This window comes from Mustela nivalis (genome assembly GCF_964662115.1).
Source record: "Mustela nivalis genome assembly, chromosome: 8".
Taxonomy (NCBI): Eukaryota; Metazoa; Chordata; class Mammalia; order Carnivora; family Mustelidae; genus Mustela; species Mustela nivalis.
The window spans coordinates 100,632,987-100,657,429 of NC_139027.1; the positions used below are offsets into that span (position 1 = coordinate 100,632,987).

Sequence of the window (24,443 nt, forward strand, 5' to 3'; positions counted from 1 at the left end):
TTTCCTCTGAAAAAGACCTCAAAATGAGCTGGATGCCTCCTTCACAACAAGCAATAGGGGCCACATCAAAATGGTAGGACAGGCAGAGATGCAGTCTTACCAAAAGCCTCACCCTGGAACAGTGACCCACGATTGGGAGAGATCTCACAAATATGGAGCTTCTCCTTGAGGAGTGAGGGGTTAGTGCCCCACCGCAGATACCCCAATTCTCGGGACCTGTTCCAAAGAGATGAGCCCCCAAATCTCCTGTCTTTGAAAACCACTGGGGCTTATACCCATAGAGACCTGAAGGGCTGAAGGGACCTAAAGATATTGCTCTGGAAGGGGTCACATGTAGACTCACTCACCCTGGGGCCCAGTGTAAAAGCAGCAGTTTCAAAACTACCTACATCATATGTGAAGGAGATTCATTTGCTTATCTTAAAGCATCTCCTGGAGGGGAAAGGAGCCTGTTGGAACTCCTTCCAGAGACAAAGGCCTGAGAGGTGTCATTTTTGTGCTCCCTATTTCCTTTGTTAGTACCAGGAGGCACACACAGTCCCTGCACTCTTCCACTGCCCCACTAAAACCAGCAGGCACATGCGGCCCTGTGCTCCCCTGCTACGCACTAAAACCAGCAGGCACACCCCAGCCCTGCACTTTCCTGCTGCCTTGCTAAAACTTTCGGGCATGCGCAGATGACACGGGATGCTCTCCTTGATCACATGGCTCTGGTAGCCAGGGAGGCTTCTGTTCTTGGGTCCCATGGAACTGTAACAATCATGGAGCTGGTTCTTGGCAGGGTACCACCCCCAAGGGCATGGCACAGACAGTGACCTGAAACACACCCCATTCTTTCTGTGTAAAAGGCCTGTGTACTTGTCCTGGAGCTCCAGCCTGAGCTAGACACCACACATCTAGCCTCTATGGAGTATTCTCAGAGAAAGTAGGCCAAGGGATGCCAGCTTTGTGCTCTCCCTCAGCCTTGTTATAGCTTGCCCGTAATTCCCAGAAAAGAGCTTACACACTCATTTGAAGCCCCAAATTTTATAAATGTCACCCAAGAGACATTTCCAAACTACCTCGTCTGAAGGCCAGCAGGATTTATGCTGCAGTTGCACAGAACTGCATCTATTTGCATACCCTGAAAGCTACTGCTTGTGGGTCTACTTGAGAGTCCGGCTTCCAAACAGCCTGAAAGTCGGCAATGAATGAAGTCTCCCTTTGGAACACTGACAGGCTTTTTGTACACTCTCAACAACTGGGACATATCAAGAATAAATCAGGCTGCTTAGACAATCACAAAGGGTTGAAAGACAACCAAGACCTAGGGAAGGTTAAAAAATATGTTCCCTACACAAGGTCACTCCTTTAAGATTGGGAAAGTTAGCTGTTTTGCCTAAAACACAGAAACAAATACAGACAGAGTTAAGCAAAATAAGTAAACAAGAATATGTTTCAAATGAAAGAACAAGACAAAACCTCAGAAAAACTCTTAATAAAATGAAGATGAGTAACTTACCTGATTAAGAGTTCAAAGTGATGGTCATAAAGATGCTCATCAAACTTGGGAGAAGTAGGAATGACCACAGTGAGAACTTCAACAGAGATAGGCAATATTAGATTAGGAAGTACCAAACAGAAGTCACAGAACTGAAGAATACAATAACCGAACTAAAAAATATACAGAGGGGTTCACCAGCAGACTAGATGAAGAATCAGTGATGTGGAAGACGGGCAGTGGGACTCACCCACACAGAGCAGTGAAGAGAAAAAGAAATGTAAAAAGTGAAGATAGCTTAAGGGATCTATGGGACATCAAACAGAATAAAATTCACACTATAGGAGTCCCAGAAGAAACAAGAAAGGGAACAGGGCAAAAAAACTCATTTGAAGAAACAATGGCTGAGAACTTTCCTAACCTGAGGAAGGAAACAGACATCCAAATCCAGAAAGCACAGATTGTTCCAAATTAGATAAACTCAAAAATATGCATATGCATTTAGAACACCAAAAGTTGAAGAAAAAGAGAGAATCTTAAAACAGCAAGAGAAAAACAACTGGCTTCCAATCAACCTGAAAGTCGGCAATGAATGAATTCTCCTTTTGGAACACTGACAGGCTTTTGGTACACTCTCAACAACTGGAACATATCAAGGATAAATAAAAAGGGAGCAACCTTAAAATGATCAGTAGATTTTTCAGTAGAATCTTTACAGGCCAGAAGAGAGTGACAGGATACATGGAAAGTGCTGAAAGGAACACACGTCCAACCAAGAAACCTCTGGCCACCAAGGCTATCACTCAGAATTGAGAAATGAACAATTTCCCAGACAAGCAAAAGCTAAAGGAGTTCATCACCATGAAATTGGCCTTACAAGAAATATAATAAAGTGTACTAATTAGCAACAAAAAAATATATGGAAGTAAAAACTCAATGGTAAAGGTAAACATATAGTAAAGGTAGTGAATTATACTTATAAAGCTAGGATGAAGGTTAAAAAACAAAGGTAGCAAAAATAGATATAACTTCAATGAATAGTTAAGGGATACACAACATAAGATGTAACATATGATATCAAAAACCCAAAACATGGGGGTGGAGGGAGTAAAAATCTAGACCTTTAGAATATATTCAAGCTAAGCTGTTATGAACTTAAAATAGACTATTTTATATCATTCATATATATATATAGTGCTCCTTCCTTTCAGCTTAATGGAGTCCCTTTACATCTTGCCTATAAAAGACTCACTTCAAAAGTAAGGACATACACAGACTGAAATTGAAGGCATCGAAAAGATTTTCTATGCAAATAGAAACAAACAAACAAACAAAAGCTGGGCTTTTATCAGGCAAAGCTGTAGGTATATCAGACAAAACAGGCTTTAAAACAAAGACTGTAACAAAAGACAAAGAAGTGCATTAAATAATGATAAAGGGGTCAATCTAACAAGAGGATATAACATTTGTAAATATTTATGCACTTAACAGAAACACATAAGTGCAAGAAATTTATAGCTATACAATAATAGCAGGGGACTTTAATATCCCACTACATTAGTGGATAGATCATCCAGACAGAAAATAAAAAAGGAAACATCAGCATTAAATGACTTACTAGACCAGATGGACTTAATGTAAAGATATACAAAACATTCCATCCAAAACCAACAGAATGCACGTTCTTCTCAACTGCACACAGAACATTCTCCAGGACAGATCATAATTGTGGCTAGGCCACAAAACAAATTTAAATAAATTTAAGAAGACTGAAATCATATCAAACATCTTTCCAACCACAATGGTATAAAACAAGAAAGTTATTACAAGAAAACTGGAAAAATCATGAATACATGGAGATTAAACAACGTGCTGCTGAACAACCAATGAATCAACAAAGGACCAAAACCAAACCAAAAAATACCTTGAGACAAATGAAAATGAAGATAAACCATACTGAAATCTATGGGATGCAGCAAAAGCAATTCTAAGAGGATGTTCATAGTGATAAAGGTCTAACTCAAGAAACAAAAAGAATCTTGAGTAAACAATCTAATTTACACCTAAAGAAACTATAAGAAAAATGAAGCCCAAAGTTAATAGAATAAAGCACATATCAGAAAGATATCTTTTGTTCTGATCAGAAAGACCAGAAGAACTCTTAATCTCACAAAACAAACTGAGGGTTGCTGGGGGGAGGGGGTTTGGGAGAAGGGGGGAGGGGTTATGGACATTGGAGAAGGTATGTGCTATGGTGAGTGCTGTGAAGTGTGTAAACCTGGCGATTCACAGACCTGTACCCCTGGGGATAAAAATATATTATATGTTTATAAAAAATAAAAAATTTAAAAAAAAGAAAGACCAGAACAAAAATAAATGATTTAGAGACTAAAAAGGCAATAGAAAATGTCAATGAAACTAAGAGATGGTTCTTGGAAGAGAAAAACAAAACTGAAAACCTTTAGCTAGACTCACCAGGGAAAGAGAGAGCTCAAATAAAATCAGAAATGCAAGAAGAGAAGTTACAGCTGATACTGCAGAGATACAAAGAATCATAAGGGATTACTATAAATAATTACAGGCCAATAAATTGAATAACGTACCAGAACTAGAAACATATACTCCTCTAAGACCAGATCATGAAGAAATAGAAAAAAAGAAAAAAGAAAAAAAATACAAAACTCCCAACAAAAAAGGCCAAGGACTAGACAGCTTCACTAGTGAATTCTACCAAATATTCAAAGAAAATGTAATACCAATCCTCACAAAGTAAAGGAAACAATCAATAAAACTAAAAGGCAGCCTATAGAATGGAGAAGATATTTGCAAATGACATATCTGATAAAGGGTTAGTATCCAAAACCTATAAAGAACTTATCAAACTCAACATCCAAAATACCCCAAATAATCCTGTTAAGAAATGGGTGGAAGACATGAATAAACATTTTTCCAAAGAAGAAATCCAGATGCCCAACAGACACATGAAAAGATGCTCAACATCACTCATCACCAGGGAAATATAAATCAAAACCACAGTGAGATACCATTTCACACCAGTCAGAATGGCTAAAATTAACAACACAAGAAACAACAAGTGTTGGAGAAGACATGGAAAAAGAGGAATCCTCTTATATTGTTGGTGAGAATGCAGCCATTTTTGAAAAATAGTATGGAATTTCCTTTAAAAATTAAAAATAGAACTACCCTATGATCCAGGAATTGTACTACTAGGTATTTACCCAAAGAACACAAAAATATGGATTCAAAGGGCACAAGCACACTGATATTTATAGCAGCATTATCAACAATTGCAGAAAGATCCCAAATGTCCATTGACTGATGAATGGATAAAGAACATGTGAAATGAATACACACACACACACACACACACACACACACAATGGAATATTACTGATAAGAATGAAATCTTGCTATTAGAATGATATGGATGGAGCTAGAGTATATTATGTTAAGTGAAATAAGTCAGTCAGAGAAAGACAAATGCCATATGATTTCATTCATGTAGAAATTAAGAAACAAAACAGATGAACATAGGGGAAAGGAAAAAAAAAGAGGGGGAAACAAACCATAAGGGACTCTTATCTATAGAGAACAAACTGAGGGTTGTGGAGGGGATTTTTTTTGTTAATTCTTGTGTGTGTTATAAGGTAGTGGTCCATTTTCATTCTTTTGCATGTGGCTCTCCAGTTTTCCCAAAACCATTAAGACAGAGAGAGAGAGAGAGAGAGAGTGCACACCGTGTATTCTTTACCCATTGTATAGTCTTGCCTCCTTTGTCATATATTAACTGATCATGAAAGCATGGGTTTATTTCTGGGCTCTCTATTCTGTTCCATTGATCTGAGTTCGTTTTATGCCAATACTATACGTATATGAATACTGTAGCTTTGTCATATAGTTTGAAACCAGAGAGATGCTTCTAGCTTTGTTCTTTGTCAAGATTACTTTGGCTATTTGGGGTCTCCTGCAGTTCCATACAAATTTTAGGAACATTTGTTCTATTTATAGGAAAATGCCATTGGAATATTGATAGGGATTGCATTGAATCTGTAGGTTGCTTTGGATAATACGTTTATTTGAACAATATTGATTCTTCTAAAATCTTCCCATTTATTTTTTACTTCAATTTCTTTCATCAAGGTATTATAATTTTCAGTGTGCTGGTCTTTCACCTCCTTGGTTAAATTTATTCTTAAGTATTTTATTCTTTTGATATAATTGTAAGTGGGATGTTTTCTTAATTTTTCTTTCTGGTAGTTCATTATTAATGTATATAAATGCAATAGATTTTTGTGTATTGATTTTGTGTCATGCAACTTTATGGAGTTTGTTTGTTAGTTCTAATAGTTTTTGTTGGAGTCTTTTAAACTGTCTTTCAAATAGTGACAGATTCACTTCTTTCTTTCCAGTTTGTTTCTTTGTTTTGGTTTTTAGATTCCCCATATGAGTGAAACCATACAATATTTGTCTCTCCCTGCCTGACTTATTTCCCTTAACATAATACCCTCAAGATCCATCCATATTGTTATAAGTGGCAAGATTACATTCTTCTTGCCTAATTACTCTGGCTAGGACTTCCAGCACTATAGTTAATAAAAATGGTGAGTGTAGGCATTCTTGCCTTGTTCCTGATCTTGGAGGACAGTTTTTCACCATTGAGTATGATCTTAGCTGTGGGCTTGCCATATCTAGCCTTTATTATGTTGAGATACATTCCCTCTGCCCACTTTGTTGAAAGTTTTTATCATGAATGGATGTTGAATTTTTTAATATGCTTTTCTGCATCTATTGAACTGATTGTATGATTTTTATCCTTCATTTTGAATACAGAAGCAAAGGCAAGAAATGCAAAAATAAACAAGTGGGAATAGAACAAATTAAAAAGTTTTTACAGAGCAAAGGAAACCACCAACAAAATGACAGACAACCTACAGAAGGGAGAAAATATTTTCAAATCATGAGTCTGATAAAGGGTTTATATTCAAAATATATAAAGAACCCCTGCCACTCAATAGCAAAAAAAACCAAACTGCTTTAAAAATGGACAGATGATCTGAATAGACATTTTTCCAAAGAAGACAGACAGATGACCAACAGACACAGCAAATCAAAACCACGGTGAGATATCACTTCACTCTTGTTAGAAGGGTGATTGTTTTTAAAAAATAAAAAATAAAAAAAGAGAGAGGGGCACCTGGTGACTCAGTCAGTTAAGCAGTTGCCTTTGGTTCTCAAGGTTCTAGGATCAAGCCCTGCATCGGGTTTCTTGCTCAGCAGGAGTCTGCTTCTCCCTTTCCCTCTGCTCCTCCTCCTGCTTGTGCTCTGCCTCTCTCTCTCTCTCTCAAATAAATAAATTTTTAAAATCTTAAAAAAGAAAGAAATAACAAGTGTTGACAAGGTGGTACAGAAAAGAGATCCCTCATGAACTACTGGTGGGAATACAAATTGATGCAGTCACTATGGAAAAGTGTGAAATTTCCTCCAAAAATAAAAAATAGAACTACATATAATAACAACTCCATGTCTGGATATTTATCCAAAGAGAATTAAAACATAAATTCAAAAAGATAAATGCACCCCATGTTCACTGAAGCATTATTTACAATACTCAAGATATGGAAAAAATATCCATCAGTGGATGGATGGATATAGAAGATATGGCACATTTTTACAATAGAATACTAGTTAGCCATATAAAAGAATGTAATCTTGCCACTTATAACAATATGGATGGATCTTGGGGGTATTATGTTAAGGGAAATAAGTCAGGCAGGGAGAGACAAATATTGTATGGTTTCACTCATATGGGGAATCTAAAAACCAAAACAAAGAAACAAAACAAAACTCACACAGAGAACTAAATATGGTTGCCAGAGGGGAGGGGATTCAGAATTGGTAAAATGGGTGAAGGGTATCAAGAGGCACAAACTTCCAGTTACAAAATAACAGTCATGGGCATGTAACGTCAGCATTTTGACTATAGTCAACAATATTGTACTGCATATTTAAAAGCTGCCCAGAGAGTAAGTCTTAAATGTTCTCATCACAAGAAAAAAAAAATGTAATTCTGCATGGGGATGGGTGGTAACTAGACTTAACTGTGGTGATCATTTCACAGTGCATGCAAGTACCGAACCATTCTGCGGTACACTTGAGACTAAGATGATGTTACATCAATCACACCTCAATAAAAAAGGATGCTAGACATAAAAATCACAAGTAAATAGTTCAGCATCATGCTTTATTTCATATTTACTTCATATATAAAGCCAAATTCTTCCCCCAAAAGTTTAAGGTATGTTAAGAAGTTAAGGAATTACGGGGTGCTCAGATTCTAAGAAATTATTGGGTGGCTCAGTCGGTTAAGCATCTGCCTTCAGCTCAGGTCATGATCCCAGGATCCTGGGATCAAACCCCATATTGGGCTCCCTGCCCTGTGGGGAGGCTGCTTTCCCCTTTCCCACTCCTCCTGCTTGTGCTGGCTTGCTCTCTCTCTCACATAAATACAGAAAATCTTCAGAAAAAAAAAAAAAAAGTTAAGAAATTACATTGAACCTAGGTTGGCTTCACGAGTCTTAAAATTCTTATTAATTTAATCTTTGATTTTGTGTTTTTACATGCAGTCAAGTAAGAAAATAGATCACGTCCAGGAGTTTAGAGCCACAGCTCATGCAGGGCACCTACTTCCCACCATCACTCCATAGGTTCACTCCCACATGTTTCCTGCTGCTGGTACCTTGGCCCCACGGGACCTCCCTATCCCTTCCTCAAGACTTCTGTGGCCCCCTGCCAGAGGGGAAAACTGGTTGCATTGGTTGGGGGAGGCCGATGATCAGCTATTATGTTCTCCCTTCATGAGGTCCTGGACACGGGCATGGGAAAGGTCAAGGACCACACACATGCCCCACAGAGTCTCTAGTCAGAGCAAACTAGTGGCCAGCCTCACCCAGGGCAGGCAATACCATGTGGTGTTCAGCTGGCAACTCAGTGTGCATCTCTCGCCTACTCCCAACCCCAGTTGTGCATCCCGTGCAGAGGTTGCAAGCCATTAGAGAATGCCTATTTGCCTCAGATTAGAGTGGTAAGCCCATGGGAAGATGACTTCTCCATTTTGTGCTAGCGTCCTACATTGCCTATTACGTAGCTGGCCTTGCACTGAACACTCCCAGTCATTAGGGTGTTATTACTAAATAGGAGAGTGTTCTTCCTCCTATCATTGGTAAAGTGATAGTCTAACGTACTTAGCCTTCAATTATAGTGAATATTTTATACTTACATTTTAATGCATGCTTCCATACTATGAACAAAGTATCATATTTGCAAAGAACAATCTACATCTACAATTAACTGGTATAAAGATGATCAATTAACATCACCTTAGTAATATAAATACTATGAGCAATTTTCAGGTGAAGGGTAAGCACTCTGCTCTGATATGGCCACTTATGCCAAGATCTAATCCAGAAGGATTAAAGATCTAAATGTAAAAACAAAGACCACAAAAACACTAGGGAAAATACCCAAGGAAATTAAGAACATATGTCCACACAAAACCCATACCTGACTGTTCATAACAGCATTATTCACAATCACCCCAGAGGTGGAAAGGACCCAAATGTCTTTCAACTTCTGAATGGATAAACAAAATGAGGTCTATCCATAGTGGAAGTAAAATTCAGTCACAGAAAGAAGCAAAGTACTAACACAGGCCACAACATGGAGGAACCTTGAAAACATCACGCTAAGTGAAAGAAGCCACATCTCAAAGGTCATATATCATATAATTCCACTTACAAAAAATGTCCAGAATAGGCAAATTTATAGAGATAGGAAGTAGATTTGCTACCACCAGAGTCTGAGGGGAGAGGATAAGAGTGACTGCTAATGGGTACTGGGTATCCTTTGGGATGATGACAATGTTTTGGAACCAGATATATATCTGTGAAAGGAATGAATTATGCAGCTTGCATGCAGACTGGCCTCAGAGTTTTCCCCATGCTTCTGTGGATGATCAGTGCTACAACAGAGGTACTGAGAGTATTGTGAAACCAGAAGGGTGAACGAGCATATGACATTTTTTCCATGTCTCTATCATGTTCTCTGCTTTGTGGGATGTGGCATCTTTGATCCGGCAAGGCTCAAAGCTAGGACCACATCATGGTCCACTCTAAAAGACTAGGGCTTTCCCTAGCCTTCAGCATTTCTCAATAACATTCGTTGGATTGTGAGGCTGGTTGCCTGCCAACGATCATGAAAACATGGACATAATTCCTCCAGTTTGTCTATGAAAATGTACTGTTGATCAGAGGACATAACCATTTTGTGTTGCACTATGAGGCTCTCATCTCTGTTATTTATGTTTGCCAAAGAGGAACAGCTCACAGTCTCCATGTGTCCCAAGACTTTCATGGGGAGGAAATGTGTCTGTGCACTCTCTGAAGCTACGTGGTCCAATATGGCAGCCGCAAGCTGCATGTGGCTGCTGAGCCATTGACAGGTGGCATCTCTGAATTGCAACATGCTATATGTGTAACATACCCACTGAATTCTGAAGACTTGGTACAAAAAAAAAAGAATATAAAGTATCTCACTGATACTTTTTATAGCAATAATGTGTTGAAACAAAAATATTTTGGCTATTAGGGGCTAAATATTAAGTAATACATTTAATTGTACCTGTTTTAAATTTTTAATTAATAGAGCTATCAGAACATTTAAAATTATATATGTGGCTCACCCTGTATTTCTATTGAACAAGGCTGCTCTCTGTTGCATAGTGTTTGACTCTACAATTTTTCCATTGTTTCTTGCTTGGTTTAAAAAGCCAAATGTAGGGGCACCTGGGTGGCTCAGTCGTTAAGTGTCTGCTTTCGGCTCAGGTCATGATCGAGCCCCGCATCAGGATCCCTGCTCCACAGGAAGCCTGCTTCTCCCTCTCCCACTCCCTCTGCTTGTGTTCCCTCTCTCGCTGTGTCTCTCTCTGTCAAATAAATAAATAAAGTCTTTTAAAAAAAAAGCCAAATGTAGGTTTATTCCACAGGTGACCTGCTCATCACCCGGGACTTTGAGGCAAATGGCCAGTGTGGATATGATTTCTTACACATCAGGTGCTCGGGATGGCAGCCTGTTTGTTCTGCCTTTACCTGGAATGAGAGGATGAGGACCTGTGGCCAGCAGACAGAAAATACAAATGTGGTAATAGTCACACAGCCTAATTGCTTTATACTGTAATTGACAGGAGCATCCAGAAAAAGTAAAAAAATGAATATGCATAAGACCCAGATTCTCAATTAAAATGTATTCCTTAAAAATCAATTATTAGGGGGCGCCTGGGTGGCTCAGTGGGTTAAGCCGCTGCCTTCGGCTCAGGTCATGATCTCAGGGTCCTGGGATCGAGTCCCGCATCGGGCTCTCTGCTCAGCGGGGAGCCTGCTTCCTCCTCTCTCTCTCTCTGCCTGCCTCTCTGCCTACTTGTGATCTCTCCCTGGCAAATAAATAAAATCTTTTAAAAAAAAATCAATTATTAAAGTAGATTTATTGAGAATGGTTCATTCAGTTATCAAAAATACTGATTAAATGGCTGCTGAATGCCTTGTGTGTTCTGGGTGTTGGGGATCCATCAGGCAACAAGACAGGCCACAATTCCTGCTCTTGTAGAGCTGAGTTTCTGTTGGTTCCAGAACCATCTTCCAAGAAATCTGAAATGCCTCTAAGTTTTAAATGATAGGCTAGAAATGGACCAGGAGGGGCGCCTGGGTGGCTCAGTGGGTTAAAGTCTCTGCCTTAGGCTCAGGTCATGATCCCAGGGTACTGGGATCGAGCCCCGCATCGGGCTCTCTGCTCTGCAGGGAGCCTGCTTCCTCCCCCTCCCTCTCTCTACCTCCTCTCTGCCTACTTGTGATTTCTCTCTCTCTCTGTCAAATAAATAAAATCTTAAAAAAAAAAAAAGAAATGCAACTAATTAAAAAAAAAAAAAAAAGAAAGAAATGGACCAGGAGTTATGGAGAACTCAGCCTGTGTTTCAGTTACAGAAAACACTTTGAAAAATAAGACAACTTCAAAACAAAGTTATAAGGACACTTAGTGTTTTATTCTCAACATGTGTGATCCTTAATTAAAATAAAATCATCTTAAAATATATATGGATGTCATACAGACACACACCCTAAAGGGGGACTGTATTTATTGTTGAATTATCGACCAGCTATCTTTGTTTCTTGCCATATTTTCATATAAATCTTAAGGTTAAGAAAATTCATTGAGGGTTTATAAAATGATACCAAGACCTTCTGCAGAATGAACTTTTAATGGGCTAAACAAATATCCAAGGAGACAAAGTCTATGTTGATGTTTACATGTCAGAATTAGGTTCAGTGGGACTGCAAAAAACAGTGGGTCCCCTGAACTATCTAAATGGGAGCCTACTTTCACCTCTTCACAAGTCTTAAACAGGAGTTTCTGATCTTCATTTTTTATCACCTATCTCCCTCTACTTGTTCTGCACATCATCTTGCCCAACCTCCTCAGAAGTAAGCTTGTATTCAATAACCAGGATAGTTTATTCTTTTGCCAAGGTTCAGGCCTGGTTCTAAAGCCACCTTGAATCAGAGATAGATCAGCTGGGGTTCTCCTTATCTATTCAAGTGGCTTCCTCCATCCAGTCTCCTGAGGGTTTCCTGCATGGGGTTATCTTTTTTCTTAACCCTTCCCCATAGGCATTCAAGCTCCCAAGTCACCACTCTCTTGCACTTTCCCTCTCTGATGTATATGAATGTCCAAACCCATGATTCCCTAGGAAATGTCACCTCTCAAAGAAGAAATAGTGAAGCCCCTGCCCACTGGTTCCTTCTTGGGTCTTCAAAGTTTGGCAGCCTTGGGCCTGCTTCCCAATGAGTTTTTCTTCTGGTCCCATTTTTGGCACACTTTAACCTCAAAGATCAGAATTCATAGTACTTAATCAGACTGTACACATAACAAAATAGAAACTCATATATAAAAGTTGAAGGAAAAGGATTAAACAGTTAATTTTTCAAACCCAAATTGAATGAATGGTTTTAGACACCTACAAGAATATGTATGCATGGATGGAGCCTTGCAAAATACAGGGCAAATTTATGATCCCAGTATATGAAACCAAAATGATAGAAGAAAAAGTAAGTTGAGTCTTTCTGAAATCCAAAGGAGTAATCTATGTAATAGAAACATAAAACAACTTGACAGTCATCAATATTTCAGTTTAAACCAAGCAACCAACAAAACAAAATGATAACCATAAAATTAAGTTTTCTGTTACGTTCTGTTCAAGGAGGCTGATGAAAAGCACCAGGACTGATATCACTAAAACACTCTTGATGATACGTAGGCCAAAAATAGGTATAAGAGTGACAGTCTAGAAGAAATGACAACCAGGCACAACAGAGTCACCCACAGAAAAACATATAAAATAAAAACACTGAGGGGACAAATCATTTAAAAGCCAGCCACCTAGAGGCATTTTTATTTATGAGCAAAGTTGACAATTAGTGGTATGATTTAATTTAGTAGTAAATACTTACTCATAGGAAATAATTTCTAGTACAATAAATAAGCTTGCAATATAATCCTCCAAATTAAAAGTGGCAAATTTCAGAAAACATGATTTGAAAGAGCAGGAAGATGGAATGAGGAGCAAGTTCATCCAGATGTGTCCTCCATTCATGAATAAACAAGAAGAAAAAGATTGCATGAAAGCTAAGAATGGGCAAGCCTGAGCAAAAGGAAAATGAATCATTTACACCACATTCTAACGTAATACTAAGTTTAGAAACATCCTAAAAATCACTATAGAAGGTAAAAAGTGCTAAAAAGCATTTCGTGTATATACATTTATAAGGAAAGTTAACAAATAGTATGTTTTCTTTCCAAAGTCAAAAGTGAAGTGACAGGGAGCCATGGTGTGGAATTTGTTGATGGAAGAGGTAAGCACCCCTAACAACTGAATGAATGATTTGTTCCAGGGCTCACCAGCATGGCCAGAGGACAGATGACAGACACAAATATAATTTCCCAAGGGAAGAAGAGCGAGATTGGGTGGGAGACCAGAACATGAGGTCATGAAATTTAAAGTCACCAAACTTAAAAGCAAGAACAATCCATCCCAAATGTCAAGAGAAGTGAAACAAAAAATGGAAGAACACAACACATTCTAAAACCATGGCATAAAAAGAGTAGGTGTTGAGGACTTGTGCCCACGTGGTTGCCGCCTCACCGCCTTCCCCAAGAGGCCTCACCTCCACACCCCGAGCCCAGCTTGTCTTCTTTCCCTCATCTGCTTATTCTGTGCATTCCCCCTCATCACGTACACACTTTATTCGCTCTTACCTTTATTTATGTCTTTCTCCTCTAACTAGAATGCAGGCCCCATGAGGGCGAGGAGTTTTGCCTGTGTGGGTCCCTTCTGCTTGCCCGGCACCTGGAATGGGGGCTGGCACACGGCACAGCCAACATGAGGTACTAGATAAATGAAGGAGGCGCGCTGGGACCTCTGGGAAAGAAAGTCTTCGCCTGCAGCCAGCTCCCTCCCTCTTTGCAGCGGTGTCTACAGCCTGGAACAGCAGCAGTCACTCTGCCAATGGGATGGAAGCCAGCTTCAGGCTGGAGCTGACACCAGGAAAAGCAGAAAGGAAAAAGGAAAAAAAGCAAACCCCAAAGATTCAAACCCTAAAGCCAGGCCTGTCTCCAGACATCCCAGCTATCTGAGCCAATAAAGGCCCTATGGCTGAAGCCATTTTGAGTTGGGTTTTCTTTCATTTCCAGCAGAAAGCATTCCCACTGACCATCTACGTTTTGAAATCTGAAAAAAAAAAAGGTTTTAGGAAAAGTCAGGTTAAGGAGAGGGTGTGTATGAAAAGATAAGAATTAGAAAGAGATAAGAGAAGCAAACATTACTTGGTATAAGTAGACAAAAACCTCTAAGACTGTCATAGTTCACCTATTCTTGCAAGATCTAGCCCAGGAGTCTGTTTACACCATATGAAAAGGCCTTCATACCTCAACAGAACCAGGAATTACCAGATAACAAAAGGTTTAACGTTGATGTGGCTTACACGGTTCTAGAAAATCTATATTTGGAGAGGAACTAGAATACCTATCCTTCCTTACCAAAAGATACACAGGGATCCTCCACTTCATTTTTGTTAACAGAAAGAAATCTAAAGATCTTTGCTGTTTACAAAGAAAGCCGTCATCACACTAACCATGGTCTTTCAGGAAAGTGATGTGGCAGTAACGTGAACTTCCAGAAAGCAGGAAATGCACTTCATTTTCCTAATGGGGTTTTGGCATATGACATGTTCACAGGAACAATTTGCTTTTGGATCATGGGGGAAGCTGTAGTCCTTGAAAAGAGAAGCACCCCCAGCACTACTCAACCTTTAATGTGCCTGAAAATCAAATGGAGAGCTTGCCAGCCATACAGAGTCCCAGGCAAACACAGTCAGAAGGCCTGGGCAGGGCCTGAGATTCTGCATTTGAGCAAGTTCTCAAGGGCTGCTGCAGCTGCCAACTGTGGACCACGCCTGGAGTAGAACCAAACAGCATGTAAAATACAGAGTTCTTCTGGAGGAAACCCAGGTAGACTTGAGAGGGAAAGCCATGCGCTGTGGGGGAGGTGGGATAGGGGGAAATGCCAGATGCCATGTCCGTGCCAGCCTTGGGGAGCGCCAGCCACCCCTGGATGGTCTTCCTTGACAACAGGGACAAACAAACCCTTATAAGTTCTTACTTACTAAAAGCCTGGTGTGCCTGTCAGAGGTAAGGGGGATGGATGCATGTCACAGAGCTTCCCCGTGCAGGCCCTGCCTTATGAGGGACGCCAATACTGTACCTGGTCCCCTCCTGCCCTCTCGGCTGAGATGCAGGTGTCAGTGTACAGGAGCAATAGTGAGAGCATCCTGGAACTTTGAGAGAATATGCTAGAGACACAGGGCCAGAAAAGGGAGGCCCTGTCAAGACAGTGCTGCCTCAGGAAAACTGACACCAGGGGTCAATAAGAAGTGACCGCTGGACTGCTGGGAGGTCACTCATACACTTACATTTCTGAACTACATTTTAGATGACATGAAATTCCTCCAAACTCACTCTTTAACACCAATCATGTTTTAATGGGATAGAAGAGTGGGAGTTCATCTTTCCTTCACATTTTTGTAGAAACACCTTTAGGTCAGCTGGCCTCCTTCTGAGACAGCCAAAGTCAGCTGCCTAAAGGGGCTGTAGGGTTTGTTTTGTTTTGTTTTGTTTTTAAGATTATTTATTTGAGAGAGGGGGCGCACAAGCAGGGGTATTGGTAGAAGGAGAGAGAGAAGCAGGCTCCCTGCTGAGTAGGGAGCCCAACACGGGCCTCTATCCTGACCTGAACTGAAGGCTGACACGTAACCGACTAAGCCACCCAGGTGGCCTCTACAGGGTTTTTTATACATTCATCTGTTGAAGGACATCCTGGTTGCTTTGAGGTTTTGTGTTTTTTAAGTAAGCTCTTGGCACAACACAGGGCTTGAACTCACAACCCTAAGATCAAGAGTCATATGCTCTAGTAAGTCAGCCAGGTGCCCTGAGTACAGGTTTGTTTGTTTGTTTGTTTGTTTGTTTGTTTGTTTTTTTAAAGAGAGCAGAGGAATGGGCACGCCTGGGTGGCTCAGTCAGTTAAGCATCTGACTCTTGATTTCAGTTCAGGTCATGATCTCAGGGTCATGATCTCAGGGTCATGAGTTGGAGCCCCAAATCAGCCTCTTCACTCAGCATGGAGTCTGCTTAAGATTCTCTCTTTCCATTACAGACCCATATCCTTGATGAACACAGATGCAAAAATTCTCAACAAAATACTAGCCAACAGGATCCAACAGTACATTAAAAGATTATTCACCACAACCAAGTGAGATTTATTCCTGGGCTGCAAGGTTGGTTCAACATCCACAAATCAATCAATGTGATACAATACATTAATAAAAGAAAGAACAAGAACCATATGATACTCTCAATAGATGCTGAAAAAGCATTTGACAAAGTACAGCATTCTTTCTTGACCAAAACTCTTCACAGTGTTGGGATAGAGGGTACATACTGCAATATCATAAAAGCCATCTATGGAAAACCCACAGCAAATATCATCCTCAATAGGGAAAAACAGAGATTTTCTCCTAAGGTCAGGAACAGGCAGAGATGTCCATTATCACCACTGCTATTCAGCATAGTACTAGAAATCCTAGCCTCAGCAATCAGACAACAAAAAGAAATAAAAGGCATCTGAATCAGCAAAGAAAAGTCAAACTCTCACTCTTTGCAGATGGTATGATACTTTATGTGGAAAACCCAAAAGACTCCACTCCAAAACTGCTAGAACTCACACAGGAATTCAGTAAAGTGTCAGGATATAAAATCAATGCACAAAAATCAGTCATATTTCTATACACCAATAGCAAGACAGAAGAAAGAAATTAAGGAGTTGATCACATTTATAATTGCACCCAAAACCATAAGATACCTAGGAATAAACCAGGTGCCCTGAGTACAGGTTTGTTTGTTTGTTTGTTTGTTTGTTTTTTTAAAGAGAGCAGAGGAATGGGCACGCCTGGGTGGCTCAGTCAGTTAAGCATCTGACTCTTGATTTCAGTTCAGAGGCAAAGAATCTGTACTCAGAAAACTATAAAATACTCACGAAAGAAATTGAGAAAGACACAAAGAAATGGAAAAATGTTCCATGCTCATGGATTGAAAGAACAAATATTGTGAAAATCTCTATGCTACCTAAAGCAATCTACACATTTAATGTAATACTTATCAAAATACCACCATTTTTGGAGTGCCTAAGTGGCTCAGTCATTAAGAGTCTGCCTTCAGTTCAGGTCATGATCCCAGGGTCCTGGTATCGAGCCCATATTGGGCTCCCTACTCAGTGGGGACCCTGCTTCTCCCTCTCCCACTCTCCCTGCTTGCATTCCCTGTCTCACTGTGTCTCCCTCTGTCAAATAAATAAATAGAATTTTTTAAAAATATACCATCGATTTTTTTGAAAGAAATGGAACAAATAATCCTAAAATTTATATGGAACAAGAAAAGACCCCAAATAGCCAGAGGAATGTTGGAAAAGAAAACTAATTTGGTGGTACCACAATTTTAGACTTCAAGCTCTGTTATGAAGCTTAAATGATTACAAAGTAATCATCAAGACAATATGATAATGGCACAAAAACAGACACATAGATCAATGGAATAGAATAGAGAGCCCAGAAAGGGACCCTCAACTCTATAGTCAACTAATCTTTGGCAAAGCAGGAAAGAATGTCCAATGAAAAAAGACAGTCTCTTCAATAAATGGATGTTGTGAAAATTGGACAGCCACATGCAGAAGAATGAAACTGGACCATTTCCTTACACCACACTCAAAAATAGACTCAAAATGGATGAAAGACCTCAACATGAGACAGGAATCCATCAAAATCCTTGAGGAGAACATAGGCAGCAACCTCTTCGACCTCAGCCACAGCAACTTTTTCCTAGGAGCATCGCCAAAGGCAATGGAAGCAAGAGCAAAAATGAACTATTGGGACTTCATCAAGATCAAAGTCTGTTGCACAGCAAACAAAATGGTCAACAAAATCTAAAGACAACTGAAAGAATGGGAGAAGATATTTGCAAATGATATGTCAGATACAGGGCTAGTATCCAAAATCTATAAAGAACTTATCAAACTCAACACCCAAAGAACAAATAATCCAATCAAGAAATGGGAGGAAGGCATGAAAAGACATTTCTGCAAAGAAGACATCCAAATGGCCAACAGACACATGAAAAAATGCTCAACATCACTTGGCACCAGGAAAATACAAATCAAAACCACAGTGAGATACCACCTCCCACCAGTCAGAATGGCTAAAATTAACAAGTCAGGAAATGACAGATGTTGGCAAGGATGTGGAGAAAGGGGAACCCACCTACACTGTTGGTGGGAATGCAAGGTGGACAACAGTACGGAGGTTCCTAAAAGAGTTGAAAATAAAGCTATCTTATGATCCAGCAATCCACTACTGGATATTTACAGTATTTGTTTATTTATTTGTTTTATTTATGTATTTATTTATAAAGACACAAATGTGATTTATTTGTGTGTTTTTTTGTTTGTTTATAAAGATACAAATGTAGTGATCTGAAGGGGCACATGCACCCAAGTGTCTATAGCAACAAGGTCCACAATAGCCAAACTATGGAAAGAACCTAGATGTCCATCAACAGATGAATAAATGAAGAAGATATGGTATATATATACAATGGAATACTATGCCGCCATAAAAAGAAAAGAAATCTTGCCATTTGCAATGATGTGGATGGACTAAAGGGTATTATGCTAAGCAAAATACGTCAATCAGAGAAAGACAATTATCATATGATCTCTCTGATACGAGGAATCTGAGAGACAGGGTGGGGAGTCGTCGGGGGTAGGGAGGGAAAAATGAAACAAGATGGGATCAGGAGGGAGACAAACCATAAGAGACTCTTAATCTCATGAAACAAACCGAGGGTTACTGATGGGAGAGGGATAGGGTGGCTGGGCTATGGACATTGGGGAAGGTATGTGCTATGGTGAGTGCTGTGAAATGTGTAAGCCTGATGATTCACAGACCTGTACCCCTGAAGAAAATCAATCATTATATGTTGTATATATGGTCCATATATACAATGGTGTATTATGACTCCATCAGAAAGGATGAGTACCCAACTTTTGCATCAACATGGACGGGACTGGAAGAGATTATGCTGAGTGAAATAAGTCAAGCAGAGAGAGTCAATTATCATATGGTCTCTCACTAACTTGTGGAGCATAAGGAATAACACTGAGGACATTGGGAGATGGAGAGGATAAGTGAGTTGGGGAAAATCAGAGGGGGAGACGAACCATGAGAGACTGTGGACTCTGGAGTTTTGGAGGGGAGGGGGTGGGGGGTTGGGTGAGCCTGGTGGTGGATATTATGGAGGGCATGTATTGCACGGAGCACTGGGTGTGGTGCCTAAACAATAAATTCTGGAACACTGAAAAGAAATTTAGAAAGAAATAAAAAAATTTAAAAATACCTTATATGTTAATAAAAAAAAAGAATGTCTCTCCCTTTGCCCTCCCTGCCCACATGTGCCTGCACCCATGTGCACACTCTTTCTCCCTCTAAAAAAAATAATCACCATAAAAATAAATTAAAAAGCAGAGGGAAGAAGGCAGTTCTCGAGATCACATTCCCTGTAGGAGCTGAGTACTCCTGACAGGCAAAACCACCATGTCTAATATTAAATGTGTGATTTTTCTAAAGAATTCTTTGTGCTTACAAATTAGTTAAAGAATTAAAGAAAACACCTAAATGGCTAAAATGAGTAACAGGAGAAACAACAGGTGTTGGCAAGGATGCAAAGCCAGGATAACCATCTTACGTTGTTGGTGGGAATACTGTTATGGTGCAGCGACTATGGAGAACTGTATGGAGGTTCCTCAAAAAATTAAAAATAAAACTACCCTACAATCCATTAATTGCAGTACTGGGCATTTACCCAAAGAATACAAAAACACTAATTCAAAGGGATACATGCACCCCAATATTTATAGCAGTATTATTTACAATAGCCAAACTAGGGAAGAAACCCAAGCGTCCATGGATTGATGAATGGATAAAGAAGCTGTGGTATACAACAGAGTATCATTTAGCCATAAAAAAGAACGAAATCTTGCCATTTGCCATAACAGGGATAGAGCTGTAGAGTATAACTGTAAGCAAAACAAGTCAGTAAGAGAAAGACAAATACCGTATGATTTCACTCATGTGGAATTTAAGAAACAAATGAGCAAAGGAAAAAAACAGAGAAACAAACTAAGAAACAGACTCTTAACTATAGAGAACAAGCTGATGGTGACCAGACGGGCAGTGGGTGTGGGAGGGGAAACAGATGACGGGGATTAAGGAGGGCACTTGTTGTGATGAATCACTATATTGTACACCTGAAACTAACATGATGCTGGAATTATAGTTAAAATGAAAAAAAAAATTAAAAGATCTAAGCTTTCTTTAGAAAACAGCAGCCTGTGGCCATGTCCATAAAAAGAACATGGTATTGGTGATGTACATGTGGGTTTTGAGGGATGCCTCCCCCACACAACCAGAAGTAGGTTCTTACAAAGAAAGGGGCATGGGAACCAAAGGAACAGCACCAAGGAGATATATGCATGGACAAGCTGAGAAGCAGTGTAGAGCGGTGGATGGTCGGCCACAAAACTCACAGAGGAACAGAGAAAGGTTCTTGGTGAGGGCTTAGATGGGAACAGCGACAAAAAGATATGATCTTCTAAGGGTGCAAAAACTACCTTGGCATATGAGACTTAAATTTTCCAGAAAGAAACCCAGGTGTATATGGTTTACTCCAACTTTATATGCGAGTGATAAAAACAAAAAAATGAAGCTGACACTGCAGATGGGTACAAAGTACAAGGAGAAACAAGGGCCTTGTTGCAACAAGGACTAATTTCCAGACAAATGTTCAAAGTCTTATTATTTTTAAAAAATTAAATTTGATTCTTTGAAGATCTTATTTATTTATCTGACAGAGACAGCACACGCAGAGGAGCAATAGGCAGAGGCAGAGGGGGAGGGAGAAGCATGCTCCCCACTGAGCAGGGAACCTGACGCAGGGTTCCAACAACCCAGGACCCTGGGATCATGACCTGAGCTGAAGGCAGAGGCTTTAACCCACTGAGCCACCCAGGTGCCCCTATTGTACTTTTATTAAAAAAATAATTTATTATTATTTTTTTTTAGGGGCACCTGGGTGGCTCAGTGGGTTAAAGCCTCTGCCTTCAGCTCAGGTCATGATCCCAGGAACCTGGGATAGATCCCCACATCGGGCTCTCTTCTCAGCAGGGAGCCTGCTTCCCTTCCTCTCTCTGCCTGCCTCTCTGCCTACTTGTGATCTCTGTCTGTCAAATAAATAAATTTAAAAATATTTAAAAAAAAATAAAAGCACAATAAATCATAGTAAAAAAACAGAGAGAGAGAGAGAGAGAAAAGAATACGAATTAAGTAATGAAGCTACTACGAACAAGGTCATTACTACAGCCAGACCCCCTGAGCCATTCCTGATCCCGAGTCATCTGGTTGCTCTCCATTTCCAGTGTATATTTATTCATAAAAAGAATCCCAAGTCATAAGGAAATGTCAAACACACTCTATTTAACAATGCAGACAATGTAAAGTGCACTTTAATAAAAAGTTCTACTTGAGACATAATAAAAATTTTAAATATCAGTATATAAAAAAATAACTAGATTTTCTATGATAGAAGTAATGCATGCCCATGATTTTTACAAATCAAACAAACATGAATAACCCAATTAAAAATGCATGAAAGATCTGAACAGATATGTTACCAACGTAGACATACAAATGGCAAGTAGTATCTGTAAAGATGCTCAGTAGCATACATTATTATGGAATTACAAATCAAAACAACAAGATAACCCTACACACCTATTAGAATGGCGGAAATTTAAGACTCTGACAGTGCCAGTGCTGGTGAGGATGGGGAGCAACAGGAACTCTCAGTTACTGCTGATGAGAATGCAGAATGGTATAGACATGTTGTTAGACAGTTTGGTAGTTTATACGAAACTCAACACTCTTGGGGGCCCGGGTGGCTCAGGTGGTTAATTGTCTGCCTTCAGCTCAGGTCATGGTCTCGGGCTCCTTGGATCAAGTCCTCGGATCAAGTCCTGCTCCTTGGATCAAGTCTTGCTCAGAGGGAAGACTGCATCTCCCTCCCCCTCTGTGCACTCTCTCTCTCTCTCTCAAATAAACAAATAAAATCTTTTAAAAATAAAAAGCAAAACAAAACAAAAAACTTAACACTCCTACCATATGACCCAAACTGTGCTCCTTCGAATATACTCAAATGAGGTAAAAACTTACACCCATACAAAAACCTGCACACAAATGGTTCTAGAAGCTTCATTCATAATTGCCCAAACTTAGAAGTCACTGAGATGTTTTTCAATAAATGGATGGGTAAATAAACTTGCTACATCCAGACAATGGAATATTATTCAGTACTAAAAAGAAATGAACAATCAAGCCACAGAAATGTGGCTTTGAAATGTGTATTACTAAGTGGAAAAGGCCAATCTGTAAAGGCTACATACTGTATGACCCCAACTATAGGATTCTAGAAAAGGCAAAACTGGAGGCAAAACTTTTTACTGGAAACAGTAAAAAGATCAGTGGTTGCCAGGGGTTGTGGGGAAGGAGAGAGAGAGGAAAGAGATGGAGCACAGAGGATTTATAGGAACTACTCTGTAGGATACTAAAATAGTGGACCCATGTCTTTATGCATTTGTCAAAACCCACAGAAAACACAACAGGAAGACTAAACCCTTGATGAGTTGATTTTGATTCATCAATGGTAACAACTGGCAGATCTCTGGTGTGAGATGTAAACTGGGAGAGAGTCTGTCTGTGGGGGTGGTGGGGAAAAGGTATGTAGGAATTCTCTGATTTCTGCTCAGTGCTGCTGTAAACCTAAACCTGCTCCTAAAAGAAAGGAAGGAAGGAAGGAAGTTAGTTAGTTAGTTCATTAATGAAACAAAAATCAAACAGCACTGATAAACATAAAGCAAAAAGTAAGTCACCAGATGTGCCCCAACCTCACGGCTTTGCTCCTCAGGTTAATGAAGTCTTACGTACACAAGGTTAATACAGTTAATAAAGTCCTGTGTATCCTGCTAGAACTTCTGTATATATGCAAGATAAAACCTAGACATGATGGGTCCATGGTATCCTTTCTTCCCTTCTTCTTTTTAATAACAGAACCAACTCTGGGGGCACACCTAACCTACCAGTGACAGACCCCCAGCTTCCCTCACAGCTAGGAGGGCCAGGCAACCAACTTTCTGACCACAGACTATGCACAGATGTGATGCAAGTTCCATAAAAGGGACTGCTTCTTCATTTCTCTTCCTACCCTTATTCATGGGCTGGAATGTGGCCATGCTCTGGGCCAGCTCGAAGCATGAGAAGGAAAAGAGCCCACTCCGGCAGTGTTCTAGAAATTCTGGGTACCATGGACCCCTCTGACAGTCTGGTGATGCATGGGATCCTGCTCAGACTAATGTCTTTAACTGTGTAAAATAAAAGACAATGAATTATACTGAAATAGAGTTACCAAAATGTTTTAAAATGTGTGTTTTAGTAATATCTATGCCTCCTAATTAATACACTAAGTACTTACCAAAATTTCAAAGTAGAATGAGCATACATATTTTGAGATATCTGAAACAACTTAACCTGATATAAAAATATCCATGATTTCCGCTTGTTACAAAGTGGCTTTGGGAACACTTCTGAGGCTTGTTGCCTCACCACGGAAGCACATGCTAAATTTTGGTTAGAGGTTAGTAAAATAAAGATGTAATTTTTCTTTCCATCCAAATTCACAGACCCCCTGACTCATTATGCAGATGTTAGATAAACACCCTTACTCTACCAGATGAAGAAGCAGTCAGAGAAGGAATCTGGGTCCCCACACAACTTCATGGGGAAAAGTCTGCTCTTTTTTTTTTAAATTTATTTTTTATTTTCAGCATAACCGTATTCATTATTTTTGCACCACACCCAGTGCTCCATGCAATACGTGCCCTCTATAATACCCACCACCTGGTACCCTGACATCCCACCCCCCGCCCCTTCAAAACCCTCAGATTGTTTTTCAGTCCATAGTCTCTCATGGTTCACCTCCCCTTCCAATTTCCCCCAACTCTCTTCTCCTCTCTAACTCCCCATGTCCTCCATGCTATTTGTTATGCTCCACAAATAAGTGAAACCATATGATAATTGACTCTCTCTGCTTGACTTTTTCACTCAGCATAATCTCTTCCAGTCCCGTC

At 39.8% G+C, this 24,443-nt stretch overlaps 1 protein-coding gene across 11 annotated transcripts in view; it reads right to left on the reverse strand.

Annotated features, from left to right (window-relative positions):
* Positions 1 to 24,443, reverse strand: part of CFAP61 (cilia and flagella associated protein 61) — a gene marked incomplete at its 3' end in the record, with an annotated part of 282,754 nt that overhangs the window by 157,121 nt on the left and 101,190 nt on the right. The window lies entirely within an intron of this gene.